This window comes from Megachile rotundata, chromosome 2 (assembly GCF_050947335.1).
Source record: "Megachile rotundata isolate GNS110a chromosome 2, iyMegRotu1, whole genome shotgun sequence".
NCBI classification, from domain to species: Eukaryota; Metazoa; Arthropoda; class Insecta; order Hymenoptera; family Megachilidae; genus Megachile; species Megachile rotundata.
Genome location: NC_134984.1, coordinates 7111339 through 7128692, shown reverse-complemented (window position 1 = coordinate 7128692; position 17354 = coordinate 7111339). Strand labels below are relative to the sequence as shown.

The 17354-nt window shown below is 31.6% G+C and overlaps 1 long non-coding RNA gene across 2 annotated transcripts; it reads left to right on the top strand.

Annotated features, from left to right (window-relative positions):
- Nucleotides 1-1327: 1327 nt before the first annotated feature.
- LOC143263965 (uncharacterized) lies at nucleotides 1328-5125 on the top strand. 2 transcript variants are annotated; one of them, XR_013037252.1, is made up of 4 exons: nucleotides 1328-1507; nucleotides 4412-4623; nucleotides 4708-4892; nucleotides 4951-5125. It is a non-coding gene; the product is annotated as an uncharacterized LOC143263965 (long non-coding RNA). The 2 variants fall into 2 exon arrangements; XR_013037251.1 differs by having other exon boundaries at nucleotides 1335-1507; nucleotides 4708-5125.
- Nucleotides 5126-17354: the final 12229 nt, after the last annotated feature.

The following is a 17354-nucleotide window of genomic DNA, read 5'->3' as shown; positions in this document are numbered from 1 at the left end:
GCAGAAATGCGATAGTCACTTGCGGACGGACACACAACCGCGGATGTATACTCGTACGTTCAAGTGAAATTCAAGTTCATCGCAACTTTCAACCCCTATATCTCCACCCCCTTAAAAGACATTTGGAATCGCCATATTTGTGATGCTCATTCTCCAAACTGTCCTACTATATATATGTATACTAAATCGAAGCCCACATTTAATCGAAATACGATTGTAGACTATTACGGTATAATTATACCTATAAAAAGTTAATTCGAGTCATAACAGCAATAAGAATAACTTTACGAAAAAAATATATATAACTTCTTTTTATAGAGCTTTTTAAGAACTTTATTTTTTGTTTGCAACTATTTCTCTGAAATCAATATTTTTAGAGGTATAAATTAAAAAGTGTTCAAAGTTTGAAGGAGGAGGGAGGCAAACAAAGCCTTATTGCCAAAAATTCTCTTAGAGATTTTATTCTCTAATCAGGTATAAACTTTGGTAAAAAGTTTATCCAAATCGGGAGTGACCTTTTTTGAAAGTCCATCCCAAACTTTTATGAATAAACGAAAAAAACATAGCTGTATCTGGCAAGAAATTTCTGAAATAAAAATTTGTAAGTGTGTAGCGATAAATGTATGTTCAAAATAGGCGCGTAATGTACGAAAGGGAACCGCGCACAGTATCTGAGTTGTTTATAAATAAAGGAAGCTCGGCGACAGTCGTCAGTCTTCAACGTTCGATTCTAACAAGTGAAGCTTGTTTTCAAAGTGGACAGCGATGGCTTGTCATTTTTTAACAAATTTGAAACTGACAAAATGATGACTTTAAACTTAAACCTCCCCAATTTCACACTATAAGGGTCAATCAAGATTACTTTTATCGGTTGATTGTACTAAAACAATAAAATGGAATTTAAAAGCAAATAAAATACATTTACAAAAATAGTGAACTGTAAAAAAACCGAGGTTTCACATAGGCCGAGATTAACAAATGAATATTTAATATCTACATTAAAAATAACATTATTACAAAATTACACCTGACGTTGATAAAATAATTTTTGCCTGGAATGGCTAAATTTTTAGTAAAAAATTTTAATTTGTTCAACATTTCCAATTTAAAATTTTGTTGCAACGCATGGTAATAATTGATAACATTTAATACTTTTCTTTACTCAAACTTATCATACATTGTGTGACTGATACAATTCTACAAATTGGTTAAGTTCATCATTAAAATGTCTGTTACATTTTAATAGCGCTTTATTTATCTCTAAAACGCTTTGTAACAAATAACATTAGCTTTTTATATATATGTTGAATTTTGGCATGAATCTATAGTATTTTGAAATAATTTTTAAAAGTTAGTATTTCGTGCTCTAAAAGACAAGGAGTGAAATTCGGCACATTTGCCACCGGTCGAGAATCGAACAAAAGAACGATGACGATCATGGTCTGTCGTGGCGTCGAGAGTTCGTTCTGCGCCGCGTGCAGTTTCGAAAAGTTCGGCAAACCATAGCGTAAGTACATATTCAACACTTATTGTGTACAGTTTTTTTCCACATTTTGGTATATTCATAAATATTTGGAAGTAAACTCTGTAATTTTTCAACAATATACTAAAGGGACATTTACCTATGTAATTACATAGAATTAATGATATGTAGTTAGAATTGATGTATATTTTATGTTTGTAAATTTATCAAAGAAAAAAATAAATGTAAAATTTAAATAATTTATTTTCGAATACACGTGGGAAACCTTTTCTGACCTGCTGGTATTTTTTCGACAAACCTGTGAATTCTTCAAAACTGTATCTGGTAGTACATGTTCATACAATGTATTTGACACCACTGCCTTAAATAATCTTATTCATTCATTTGACTTCTCTTCTTTGTGTCGCTCTGATGAAAAAGACTCACTACTTTCCTGTGGTTTTGACAGTGCGCTAACTTATTGGTATAAAAAATTAGAAAACGAATAGGCATCTATTGCAGTATAAAATCGATTGTTATAAACTAACAGTAAATTCTTAACAGCAGGATAGGTAAAAATCTTCTGCAACTATAAATCACAATATCTAGGAACAAATAAAACCTCTGGTTTTTGTTTGCTCAGTCGACCATAGTAGCGAACCGCTATTAAAACTGGACGTGATGGTCGTCTACTACATTTTATTGCGACGTTAATCGAGAAGACACTAAAAGTAGTTTTTAGCTATTTCGTACAGGAAACTTCAAAGAATACAATAGTAATTTTTTCGAATTTCTAAAAATGTGACCTCGATGTAGAATTTGCAGAATAAAAGCTTCTATATAAGTTTCAACATTGCAAAAATTATTTTTCAATTTAATCAAAATATATTAAACTTGCTGTTGAATCATCTCTTTCATTTTCTTACCAGGTTGTTTTTTCTTTACGTACTTTTACTGGTAATACAGTACGGTTTTACATTATTACTATAATTATTTACTTTAACGATTCTTCGTCGACTTCGATGAGTCTGAAATATATTATTAACACTTTGCCGGCCGCACAGTTCTCGAATCGCCGACGCGCTGCCGCCGGCGAGATTCACGCAAGTTGTTGCAATATAATTATTATTAAAAAAGGCATTGAAGTAACTGTTACGCCATTTTTATTGCATAATCTTACATTTTTTAATTATTATTTAAACATTTTACTTAAAAAATTTAACCTTTAGGATCTATATTCTTTTTTGTGTGATAAATTTCGAATTGTCTCACAATGATATCACTTCCACTGTCTAAATCACTATCGATATCTCTATTAGAACTTTTCTCCACGTCTGATAACGGAACAGCATATATTTCCTCGTTGTATGACATTTCGAAAGAGATTTTATAATTTTTAATAAATTTAATGTAAGCTTCCGATATTCGGAGGCAGTGACGGACAGTGTCAAACTAACTGAACAAGCTCCCGCTTCGATGCGGCTGGCAGAGTATTTAAATATTTCAGTAAAACACAATATGGTAAATTGGGAGTGTAAAACAGTTGAAACCACAGTTCCCTATTCGCCAAACATTGTTCTGCAACAATGTATCTCCCTACACAAACATGGAAATTAAGCATTACCGCTGGAGAAAAAAAAGTCACGCGTACGTGATAGCGGCCGAAAACGGTTGGCAGAAGAAAGTCACGTATACGTGACAGCGGCCGGCAAAGTGTTAAGGTCACTATTCTGAACGACTTTTTTCTATACATATTACCGCCGCTTGATTTTCGTTTTTGAGAAATTTTTTTCGCAAAAAATTTCAATTAGTTTTACGTTGCAGTTATATGTACTGCGTGCTAATGTAGACAATGCACATTTGTCTCATAAAGCATAATCTAACCTAACTTAATAACTATGCATCTATCCACCTCTGTCTAGTTAACTTTCAACCTAGTTACATTATCCACTCTTTAATCAAGTTTAAATTCTAGCCAACATGAAATCTTGTTTATACAAAGTTAAAGTGATGTGAATATAATTGAAGAATTACCTGATTGTACCATGTTTGTAAATAGCTACAGATAAGGTATATAAGATAAACAAAGCTATATGAATTTCTGGGCAGATGTAATGGATATAACAATTGAATTATAACATAGTGATTCATAGCGTTACATAGTGCATTAAATACGAGAAAGAAATAAAACTTGGTCAATAACATTTTCATGCTATTCAACATTTTATTTTAAAAATCGGAACCCGATCTGTTTCAACGCAGAGTGTAATTTAAAAATTAGTGTATAAAAAAATTCTCGGTTTGAACAATCGCACCTTTTTGGTAAAACTATCTGCCATTTTATTGGATCTCACTTGATGTTCCGATCGTCACGACAAATTTTTTTTAGAAAAAGAAAAGGTAGAAAAGTTCAAGTCGGAGATGAAAATATAATAGTTAAAATTGACGAAACAAAAATCAGAGAACGTAAATTTAATAAAGGACGTCCTTTTAGGGAAAAATGGATTTTTAGGGGTATCTAACGAAGAATCAAACGTTTATTTATTGATTCAATTCCGGATAGATCGTCTGAGACTTTCTTTCATATAATTAAAAAATAGATTAAATCGGGTTCTGCGGTAATATCAGGTCGATGGAAACTTTATAATTTGCTCTATAAAATAGGATATAAACATCTGAGAACCGCAGAACGAATTTCACCGTTCCAGATAGTAGTATACATACTCAAAATATCGAACGTTCTTTACACGAAACAAAGATGAATGTTTTACAATATTGGACTTGGGAACAGTAATACTATACATCGGTTACTAAACTTTTGTTCCGACGAAAGTATGATTTGAGTACATAAATAGTTGCATTTTTTAATATAATGGCAGACATTTTTCACATTGCTATTAATAATAATTGAGAATAATGTTTAATAGTTTATCTCTAATTTAATCCAAGGTTACCTCAGACATAAAAATATTTTTGCGAATATGTGGAAAGTAAAGATCGAGAGACGATATTACATATAGAGAAAAAATGTTTGGAACAGTAGCCTTGACAATACAGTACACAGTCATAGAAATTATTAAAAAATCGCTGAAGTAAATATAGTGTCGTGAAAAAGGTATTGAATATTCGCAACAAATATGTTTGCAAGGTGGTAAATGAGAGTAAGTAATGTATCGGAAGCTAAACTTGTAATTCTTTTCTCCAGCACCCTTCAGCTGTATATGTATACATATTTTCGTTTTCAGAAAGGCGTTACCCCTTGAAACTTAGAGGATGAAGTTAATTTCCTACTTCGAAATCACTTCGAATTTTTGGCAGAGGAAAACATACAAAATTATACATTTATTACACGATACTCTTTTTTCGGGCCGCACTGACCATATGGCTGAACAGGTCATAACGGAATATGGCTGCCAGCGTTTATTGTAAGGTAGGTCTATTCAGCTAGGCAAGTGTATAAAGTGTAAAATAATTTAGCCAACTTACAGACTTTAAGTAGGCTTAATTGCCTGTACCCAAACATCTGTTAGTGGTCAGTGCTATTTCCTACCAAACGTGCGAGCCACGTGCCGTTACATACGGTAACAAGCCAGGTTCCACACCCAGTATCCGTGGTACTTTATATTTAATGTTATGCATGTATCTTAATCTGCCCCTCTTTGAATAAAAAATATCGATATATTTTATATAAATCCATTAGACTAATATTATAATGGTATATTATAATGGTATTATAATACCATTTATTATAAAAATTTGCAATTTTTTCTTTTAATTATGCATTCTGGAACGGATTTTTGAAATTAACTGTGGCAGTTAATTGATTAGTAAGACATAATATTCACAAAATGATTTACAGCTATTAGAAGATAGGGTGATTATTTATTTAAATAAAACAGATACTGGCGAGGGACATTACCAAAGTGTTATATGCGGATTTTAATGAAATTTACATATGTCGTAGTTTTTTGGAAACCATTTGATACGTATTTTTTATATCTATTAATATTTATGTTGAGGGGCTAACAATAGCCTTTAACCCTTTCACTAGACGTAAATATACGTCCTGAGAAGTCTATCGATATACACGAAAGACGTACATATACGTCCTGAGAAGTCTATCGATATACACGAAAGACGTATGTATACGTCCTGCGAAGTCTATCGATATACACGAAAGACGTAAATATACGTCCCTAGATGTTCATCGATATATACAAGAGACCCAAATATACGCTCATTACGTCTTATTGAAAGACATTTTCACAACACATATTTTAATCCGTTTTCTAAAAAAAAAATCCTGCTCGAAAATGTGCAGTAAACACAAAATTCGTCGAGAATCTAGGTATGAATGCAAGGAATGTGATGTAGCTTTGCTACATTTTTATAAAAGGCTACTTAAAATAAATCAATAATAGATATATTTAATTCATTTGTGATTGAAATGGGAATATAGATTTATAATATAATATTGAAAACTATTAAATATAAGACAACACAATTTACGCAATTTGAACACTAAATGAATTTATTTTAAAACGAGAAACAACAAGAAAGGAACTTTAAATGAAACACAAGACCTTTTAATATACGTGTACGATATTGTAATTGCAGAGAGAATAGTAAAGAATAATTATATAGATATTATTTTATTTTAACATTTGAGGATCTAATTGAAACGAGCGGTATCATATAGATCAGGGGTCGGCAACCTGCGGCCCGCGGGCCGCATGCGGCCCTTTGCAACTTTTTGTGCGGCCCGCCAAAGCACCAATATAATTTTAGGAAAAATCAACAAACTTAGAGCGTGAGCGTGCCGAAATGTGGCCGGTGACAAAAATGCGCGCTAACAGAAGCATATTGGGAAACCTATTTTACTGCGCAAGTTTAGTCCCCGCTCTTCAGCGAATACGACGCAACGGTTCGCTTAACAAGTGTAGCATTCTTTCATTTCGCCAGTTTGCTACTGTATGTTCATATGTGCATTTTGCACGTAAACACGTTCATATTGACAACCGTATGACGTTTCACTACAATGGGTAATGAGAAATACATGTTATTCTTAATGTATTTATACTCGTATATGATATAAAAGCACTATTTAAGTTACATTTGAATGTGCGGCCCGCATACAAAATTTTATTTTGAAAATGACCCGCCATCCGAAAAAGGTTGCCGACCCCTGATATAGATAGTAGATGAATATACATACTTGATTACCGACTTATTGGCAAATTACCGACATATTTCTGTATTTATTTTTGCTATTTTCAACAATTTCCTATGATTGTTTTTCAAGTCCTACGAATAGTATCAAATTTCCGAATACTGTTATGGTCACTGGTCTGCACGGCGCAGCGACCGACATGCGTCTAACGCGTCGTCCCTGTTGATGGATTACTCCAAAATCGCGCCGCAATGAAAGGGTCAAAGTTGGAGGTCGGAAATACATTTTCTTAAGTTTCGGAAACCAGAGAGTATAAGCAAGTGCTTTTTTTTAAATTGCATATTTTTGATTAAGGAATTTAATCGATTACGAAAATGTAGGCAATAATTATTTTTGTAAATAATATTAAAAAATTCAGTTTTTCATTTAATTTTTTTATTCTAAATGCAGTTTGATTGTTAAGCAGATTAACGATGTACAATATGCATCAAAATAGGGGATACGAGTTTGGAATCATTGAAAAGATGGAATCTTTTGTTTATTTCAATTTTGCAAGGATAGTACACTTTTCTCCCGCGTTTTACAGACGCAATTGTTGAGATTTGTTTTCGTAGTAGGTACATTTTGTTTGTTAAAAATTAAATAAAAAATTTAATTTTTTAATAAGTTATTTAAATAAATAATTTCTCCCGAAATTTTCATAATCGAATAAATTCCTTACACAAAACTATTTAATTTAAAAAATAGCACCTGCTTGCACTCTCTGGCTTTCGAGACATCTAAGAAAATGAGTTTTCAACCCCCAACTTTGAGGGCTATTTTCACACCCTCAACATAAATGCAGATATATGAATATATGTGTCAAATAATTTTTGAAAAGCAACCAGATACATAACTTTCATTAAAATCCGCGTGTAACACTTTGGTGATATCCCGTGTGTGTATCTATAAAAACAAATGAATTTATTGAAGTGACTCGAAAAGACTTTTCTAAAACGCATAATAAAACCGTCGCCTGCTTCCTTAGGAAAAATAACTGTCTGGGCCTGCAACGTATTCGCCCAATTGGCCCTTAAGTATAATCACGGTGTGGGCTCTGTTGACTCTGGAAACAGAAAGAAAGGCTTTTCTTTATTGTAGATCCAGTGACTTTCAACACATAGATTTATTTTTGCTCATCAATTAAAATGAGAATTCAACAACAGCTAAATATTATGTAGAAAAGATAAGTAACTGAAAACGATAACAGAATAGAATCATTTCGACAGTTCGTACTCATATAATATTATTTCAAGAAAAAGCTGAATGGTATCTTATTTAAAACATAATTCTGTACAATTTTAATTATAATTGTGTGTTGTACAATTATACTTGAAAAGTATGTATAACATGATTCCATTTAAAATTGGGAGTCCATATAATTTTAATTATAGGAATGCCATATGATGATAATGTGGCATCGCATTCTATGTAATTCAATCTTGGAAAAGCGTTCCGTACATTTCTATGACAATAGTAAGTTTAATATAATTCTATTTCATGAGAGAATTGAATAAAATTCTATTCAGACTTCAGAGTACCTAGAACTTAAAAAAAAAATAATATGTACATAATATTTGCTTTCCCAAAGAGACAGCAATAAATGTTGTTGAATCTCAATTTTTCGTGAAGTCTTAAGTTTAATTCAAATTTAAATTTTAATTCTTTATGAGAAAATAAGGGAAAAATGTGGAATTTTTGAATTCCGGCTAATTTTCGAGAAGATCACATTTCAAGAACCGCTCCATTCCTTTCATGTTACGATAGCGTTATTTTCCGTGAAGCATTTTAAACATGTATTGTAATTGTAAACGATGCATAGACAGCACGTGAATGCTATTAATTTCAAAGAAAAATACAAGAAAAATTTCCTATCACATAAGTTTCTAGGTTTAGGTGAGAATGAAATAAGTCTTTGGAAATTATGAACAAATAATAATTTATTTATAAGAATTAGCCGTATAATAACGCGAACGTTCGCTCAAGACACCGAATGAATGTCTCGGGGTCCACGCCCGTCGCCACGCGTACCCCTACGAGACAATTGCACATCACCTCTGGCGTAACCGTTTTTGGAAATATACTAGTCAGAAGAGCATCGTGTAACGGTTACACGTGGAAAAATCCGCAGCCGAGACAAAGAGACTCGCGATGACCGCACGCTACAAGTTGTACTTTTTCTTTTGCAAAATAGCTGAAATTATTGCCCCATTGTCGAATGTATAGCTATGCCCGTTACGGAAGCATGTACCTTCGGTAACGTGTTTTGATTTTTTAGTTCCCTAAATATGCATTTAATTGGTTATACTAATTGGTTTTGACTTTAGATACCTTTACTGTATATTTTTTCATTAATTTAGTTTCATAAATAAAAGATAAATGTAATATTTGAGGACCGTGATAGCCAAGCAATCATCCTCCACGTTTTATCCAGTAATTATAATTGTCACTTAGAAAACTTCTGACTTTTATGTCGAAGCGTAGTGAAGTATAATACATACAGTCGGCGTGGAAAGTATTCGTAAAGCGACCAATTTTAAATAAAATTTTGTGTGTAAACGTCAGTTACAAATCTTAAGAGGAAAACATGATGAATAAATATTCTTGGGTGTTTTTAGAAAAGATTTTGTGAAAACTAAATTTTATTTTCTTCAGGATTAACAAAAATATACAATAAGAACAATTGAATGTAAAAAATCGTCGCACAGAAAACATTCGTATAGTTATAAATGTCATAACAATAGAGGACTGTAGTAAAGTTTCAAACGATTTATTTCAACACTAAGCCGGGAGTAAAAAATCTAGTCTATATTTTCCATTTATTTCTGCATAAAGAATTATGTGGTATACGTTTTTACGTTATTTGGTTGAAATTTGTATTATATATTATAAGTATATAAATGGTAAAAAAAGTTATATGCTAGTAAAATATGTAATTAGTTTGAAACTATTATCTAAATACTAGCAAAAATTGCACAACATTTTGAATAGAACAAAAATCATTATGGGATAATATTGATTATGGTAAAATACATACATACTTTTAAGTGACTTTCTGTCACTTTTTTGGTTACATTATTTTGAACTCAGTATTGCACTGAAAGGTTTTTTATATTTTGTATACAGGCAAATGTTTCATTAATCATCTTGTAGTACTAATATACAGCTGTAAATATGTAGATATCATTCAATTTAATGTACATGAAAATGCAAATCAGGCTTCCTGGGACAAAATGGCGGACGAGGAGAACAGGTCCGAAGTTCATAAATACTCAAACTTACAAAAGTACATGGTCACTTTGAAAAGAACGCTATTTTATTGTGCACTTTAAATTTCAGAAAGGTGATTCTAAGAGCTAGATGAGAACATAAACTAACATTTTTTATGATGGAATTTTATATTGAGATTTACACTCATATCACACATGCGTGGATACTTCAGGTCTGCAGTCTCGCATTTATAGAAGAAGTACTACATTCTTTCCACTCTGTCAAACGTAGAAACGAGTAGCGACATAAAAGCAAAGAGAAATCAAAATTTTTGGTTTGTCGTCAATGAAACTTTTATCATCGTATTCGTCTCATTTTTCTGATTAAAATGACACTAAACACGATATAATTATGCTCAAAATTACCTTTATAGCAAGCCATTAGGATGAATTTGTATCTCTGCTGTAAATGTAAAGCCTGCCATAAATATAAAATTCCGAAACTTTCCTGGTGTGCTAAATAAGTAATTATGATCATAATTATATCTTGTTTGGTGCCATTTTAGTCAGAAAAACGATACAAATGCAACAATAGAAGTTTCTTGAAAAAATAATATAAAATAAGAAAATTGAAATCTCTTCATTGGACTATTCCACGCAAAATCTATCACTTTTGGACCTTATTATCTGCGATTTTGCTCCAATCAAAATATGTTGTAGTTTATGTGAAATTAGGGGGATTTAAGTCATCATTTTGCCGATTTTGAAGTTGTTAAGAAATAACAAGCTTTGGAGATTTACAATTTTTGCCCGGGTAAAATAGGCTTCACTTACGAATTTTTTCTCAGAAACTACTCATTCGATTTAGCTATATTTTTCTTTTGTTTTATTAATAAATGATTGGACTATTATAAAATATTTTTTCGACTTCGTCAATTTGTTTTATAATATCGACAAATTTTAACAAATCCTTCTTTTGCATTTTTCTTAATGTGGGACGTAAAGGATTTCAATTAAAAAAAAGTATGATCATATTCGTTGAAATTTACCCTTTAAAATGAGCCCCTCAAAACGATGAAGCTCCGAAAATTGACGTTACTATCGATTAGAAAAGGACGCGGTGTTCCTCTGTTTCAGGTAGGCGAATCCTGCCTTCCGCAATTATGATAGGTCGGTTTATACCACAGGGCTCAAAGCAATACAAGACTTCGTACACGACTAAATAACCCTGTTCATACCTTGAAAAGTATATTATTAACCATTCTTTACTAATGACACATTTTTTAATCATAACTTCATTTACAGATATTAGTTTCTGCATTCATTGTTTATATTCTACAAAAAAGGCGTCATTGTTCGATGGAAACCGTGAGAATTGTGAGGGGTGAAATTAACAATTGTGGCAAAAAATATAATGATAACTATTTCATTAGACTAAACACAGATGTATCATTATCATAGGGCAAGTCTTACATAGCATTTGTTCATTTAATAATGGTGCAAAATTGCTCAAACTTCGAGTGCCTGTTACTGATAACATTGTTAAAAAATGAGGTTGTAAATAATCAGAATGTTTAATGTATTCATTGTATGTTACATAATTAAATGTTACGTTTAAAAAAGATGATTCTGCCCATTCAAATAAATCTTTAAGGGTTTTGATTTTTTAACAGTCTTTGTAGGTTAGTGTGCATTGTAAGTCTTTTAATGCTCTAATACCGTCCAATACTATCCCCTGCCATGAGTTGTTGCGAAATATTATCTTTCTGCAGAAACATCGAAATCGCTAAATTTACGAGTTGAATTAATATAATTCCTTTTGCTTTTATATTGCGCAGCTGCCCTGTCAGTCACGTTTTCTGGAACCTAACAATTTTCACGATTTGAATATTTTCAAATCATGACCGAACAAATGGATCACATTCATATCACTTCAGAGCGCACAACTCGATCACTTGAAACGGAGGTACACCGCGTCCTTTTCTAGTTGATAGTAACGTCAATTTTCAGGGTTCCATCGTTCTGAACACAGAATACACCGGAGGCGACACTCTCTGTCAGCACCTTTGATCTCTCGAAAACGGTGTCTCTTTAAATTGATTGTACAAACTAGCGGGAAATCGAAATCAAACAAATCTACTTGAATGTTAACCTTTAATAATTTGGAATATATTTGTAATAAATTTTCTGTATATTACTAATATTGTCTTTTGAGGTATTTTTTATCAATTTTACGGCGTTGAAAAGTTGAAAAAGTAAAAAATATACGAAAGTGATTACTATACAAAATATATTTAAAGAGTATGTAATACGGAAATGATTATTATAAATAACTTATAAGAAAAAGAAAAACTATACATATATCACAAGAGAATACAGATGAATGTGTTACAAAAATGTGACAAAATATTTAAGACAAATAAATAAATTATTGGTGAATGTGCAGGTTTAAACTATTCTTTTTTGACCGTCATACTTGTACATTGTGCATATGCGCACCCCCGATTCATTTGATTTGAGCACTTAAAATTGGTTATATCCTCTGTCTCTCTGTAGGAGGTAGGTTTCTTTGTTTAGTGTCGCTTTTTGTTGCATCCCTACTCTTTGGTTCTGAAGGGCTCATTTTAAAGGGGAAATTTCAAAGAATATGATTGCAACATATTTTGATTAGAGGAAAATCGCAGATGGTGAGGTGCAAAAATGGTCGATTTGACATAGAATGATCCCATTGCTAGTTTGTTTCAAGATTTTCGATCTTGGCCGACTTGGTGACCGATCGCGTTTTATGCTCGACTGATTGCGAGGGGGCTACCCCTAGTTTTGGGGATAAAACTCTTATTCATACGGTAGAGATCTTTCTCACGCTTACGGAGAGAATATTGTACGTAAAAGGAACATATAAAAACAGTAATTCATTGTGAAACAATTAATTTAAAAAATTGAAAGTATTTTAGAAGTTATATTCTCAGATACATTTTAAAATTTCTAATTTTCGTTGCACTATCTCGAAACAGCATTGCTAGTACCATCTAACAGTCAAGCATAGAACTATCGGAACATAATAATTAAGTTTCCGTACAATAAGGTATATATGTTTTATTGACACTCACCAATTATTCAAAAAATTACTTTGTATTTATCTGGGACGTATATTTTAATTAACAATTTTATTTACAAAATTTGTCTGCCTTTTATAATTTAAATTAATTAAATTAACTTTTTTAATTCATAAGCACTAAACTTTAAATTCTAATTACAAATTAATTAACTAATGGAAAAGTTCAATGACAAATATTCTTAATGCTTTCGCAATGACGTCTCATTTTTAACTAACTATTAACAAAATAACGATTTTGTTATAAAAAGATATTTCAAGTTATAAAATTAATACCATATTTGTGACTTTATGTACCGATATAAAGCAGGGATTAACATTACCCTCAATTTAACTATTATACATATTTGAAGCTCCCCTGCAAATTGCTATCCAGGACTAGAAATTCTTCCAATTTTCTTGTAATATCTCGGAAAAATTTTGATTAATTTGGTTTTGATTAATGAAGAATTCATTAGTTTGTATTTTTTTGCTTAATAAATATTATAATAATTAAACATATAGAACTAATTTGATTATTTCTAATTTATAAATGGATGATAACTCAACAATAATTCAAATTTTTCTATTTATTATTAGATTAGCCTTCATCTAACAACTTTCTACTATACCGATGCTATACCGACGCAGTATCGTTACTGTCATTGGCGAGAGTTTTTAGTTAATTCAAAAATGAAGCTCTAAACATTATGTTAGCAAAGGAAAAAGTTGTTCAGAATCGTCCAGTCTACCACCCCCTTTCGGTTCTCATACTAGTTATGGAATACCTATTTAGCATAAGGGGCTTTCTACACTATACCAGTAAGAGGTGCTAAAAGCCTTGCCAGTAGGTAGTCGAATTTTTGTGTTTGAAGCTTCGTAGAGAGAAACAGAGGGTACAACCAATTTTTTTTTTTATTGAAATACACTTCAGATCCAATACGGACCTATATGTGTTTATCTTTATTAAATACAAATATAAATTCTTTTGACAGAATAAGAAAAGTTATAAAACTATAAAATATTGCATATAGGAACTTTTTGTTACATTCACGTAGTTCTCTTCTAATATAACTATGTACATACTAATATTAATCATTGTCCTACTTAACTATTCAATTATAGAATTGAAACGGAATTATAGAATCCATCAATAATTTTCAAAACTGTAATATTAGGTTTAATTCAGAAATTTCTTATCTTGTATGGTAAAAAAATCTTGCAGGACTTTAATCTTTGTAATATCTCTTTCCTGTGCTGTTATACTATTGAATATCTTCAATAGGATGTCCACATTGACACTTAGTGTCCTGCACAACATTGATCTTCCTCAACGATAGTTTCAGATTAAAATGATTTGATCTTGCTCTGTTGATTTAAACTGTTAAGTGTCTTGAAAGATTTTTGTTATGGAACCAAAGCTTAGAATTGTTCACTGAGTAGTAGTTGTTAAAATATACCCCTCTTTTCTGTCTGACTTCACTTACCAGCTTATTTTGTGCTCTTTCAACAATTTTTTGTTTTAACAATGGGAAAATGTTTGTGCAAGGAACACTAAAAATCTCCATAATTTCTGATTATAGGGCACAACCAATTTAAATGCCCAAATCACAAAAATCAGGGGGTGTGTGTGCATAGTGTAGAAGTATGGTGGTCGAGACGAATAGTTTAAATCTGCATATTCACCAGTAATTTATTTGTAATAAATATTTTGCCACATCTCTGTAATACACTTATCCTTCATTTGTTGTGGTATATAGTTTTTCTTTTTCTCATAAGTTATTTATATTAATCATTTCCATAATACATATTCTTCAAATTTGTAGAGTAATAATTTTTGTATATTCTTTTCTTTCTCAACTTTGCAACGTCGTCAAATTGATGCAAATACCTCAAAGTACAATATTAGTAATATACCGAAAATTTATTATAAATATATTCAAAATTAGATTTAAATCTTCCACTCGTTTGTACAATTAATTTAAAGTGTCGTATGCTGCCACATTTAACCAACTAAATTCTGCAAAATAAACTCGAAAGAAGCGAAATGTGTGTGGTGATCATCAGAGTCGTCGGTCAAGAAGAGTCCTGCTATCACAGCCGTCGATCAAGAAGAGTTCTATTTGTATTTGTGAACAAATAATAAATGTTTAAACTTTAAAGCTATCGTCGTTTGATCGTATTCAATTTTATTTTAAAAGCAAAATCGTTTACTATCCATTCTGTAATCAAACCTTAATTCAAGAACATGTATTAAAATTAAATTCAGAATTAATTCCAATATAATTAGTTATTTTTGCGAAGTTAATAATTAATTGATCATTAAAATACAGAAAGGCAATTCTTATACATTTGTGGCGACACCTACTTCCGCTCAACCGTCCCGCCGAAGGGTGCATTTTTCTCCCGCGTAATTTTTACATTTTTTCCTGGAAGGGGATTTCCCTCGGGCAGAAAAATTCACTTCCCTGTTGTGCTTGTGAATAGACGTGTCACATCACAAAGTTTATATTTAATCGCGAACTATTTTTGTATGTATCTATGTGCAATAGTGAATTATAAAGAATATTATACTATTCACATTATAAACAATTAAGACAATTTTGAATAAACTCTTTTGAACCTCTTCTCATTGATAAATCGAGTGACTATTTTTAGCCGATTACCTTTAGTCGATAAAGTGGGATTCCTGCTTTGATAAAAGCCCCCACACATTTGTGGCGATACCTATTTCCGGTTTGAAAGGGCGGCGGAATGTGCATTTCCGCGCGTAGGAGAGTCTCATTCTCTCGTGGAACGCATAGACGATTAGACGCGTTATTAAGGAAATTCAGTGCTATTTAACTCGGCGACTTTTGCATTAGTGCGCGAACACGTTGTATATAGATTTTTTAACCCGCACTTACATTGTTATAAGTTATCGTTGTCAAATATATATTTTCACTCTTATTGTTGATTTAATCACAGTGCAAGTTATTTATCCCTTCATACATCGGTAAGGTAGAGATTCATATTTCTCAAAGTAGAACTCTACACATTATGTCATAGTGGCACCTCCTAGTGACAAAATGTATAATTTTGTAACGCGCAAAATTTAGATTGTATTAGATAAAATTGTAAATAAATGTCATAAATAACTTGTAAAATACTCATCTAATAAGTGAAGAATAATAAGGGAACCAATCAACAACTCTTTTAAGAATATATGTTAATTTTATTGGGGAAAACAAATTAACACGTATTCTTCATTTCACAGTCTCAAATATTAAAATTCAGTTTTTAAAATCCAATTTAGTTCGATTAGTTTAAAAGTTGATTTTGTTTAAACTTAATTAAAAAAGTTATAAAGATTAATTTAATTGTTTAAGTTTATTAAATTTATTTTTAAATATTAATTAGTTTGTTTATTTTTCTTTTGTTTAATTTAATTAATACGCAGAATGATCTAAGCGCCCATAGCACTTCTTGAGAATCGAACTATGCTAAAAACTCCCTAAGCACATCGTGAAGAAATACAACAAAAAGGACAACGTTTTCGAGAGACGAAAGATGCCGACACGGAGTGTCGCCTCTGGTTCTGTCTCTAGTCTGTGTTCCCGCCAAACTTGTTCCGGTAAAAAGACACAGTTATCCTCGTGTATATTTTTGGAAGATTAGTCAATTTATGATTTCCTATAAACACAAGTTTTAGACGGTTTGTCGAAAGCACTGATGGATATCACTTAAAATGTATCCAATATACACTGCTATTGAGCGAACATCCTTTTTAAAATTGCATCTCAATTCGAGTAACACGGTTAGAAGAATTGTAACCCAATTGCTTTTTTTATGGTACATTATTGACGCTATCTGTGTTATCTTTCTACTACACCGTTTGAATGATATGCTGTGGTATGTATACGTTTATATTCTATTAAATTGGTAAGAGTCTCAAACCTGCTCCTTCAGATTATAAGCATAGTTATTGTGGTTAGGGCTTCTAATCTTGTTATCCAAAAGGCAAAGAAATTTGTAGCCCTGTGTTAGTTGATATGTTCTGAATTGGGATTGTCTCAGGTCACCTACAGAAGTTATCGATCAATGTCAAGCAATACTTGTAGCTATCTATCAATGATAAAGCACTTAATAATGTCAATGTACCTATGTTTAAATCTCTCTTTTGAAACAATCACACAGTGGTTAGGATTTACTACGTGCTTGGTAATTTTACTGTGTTGTCAAGGAATGTAGGTCCGAGTGCATTATACGATATTCTTATTTATTTTGAGCCAGACAAGTTTGTTGTTAGTTAGATTGTTATTGATAGTTATCTAACTATTGGGATGTGAAAGGTAATGTATACTGTTGAAAATTTGTTTTGTCAATGTTGCTGGCACATAT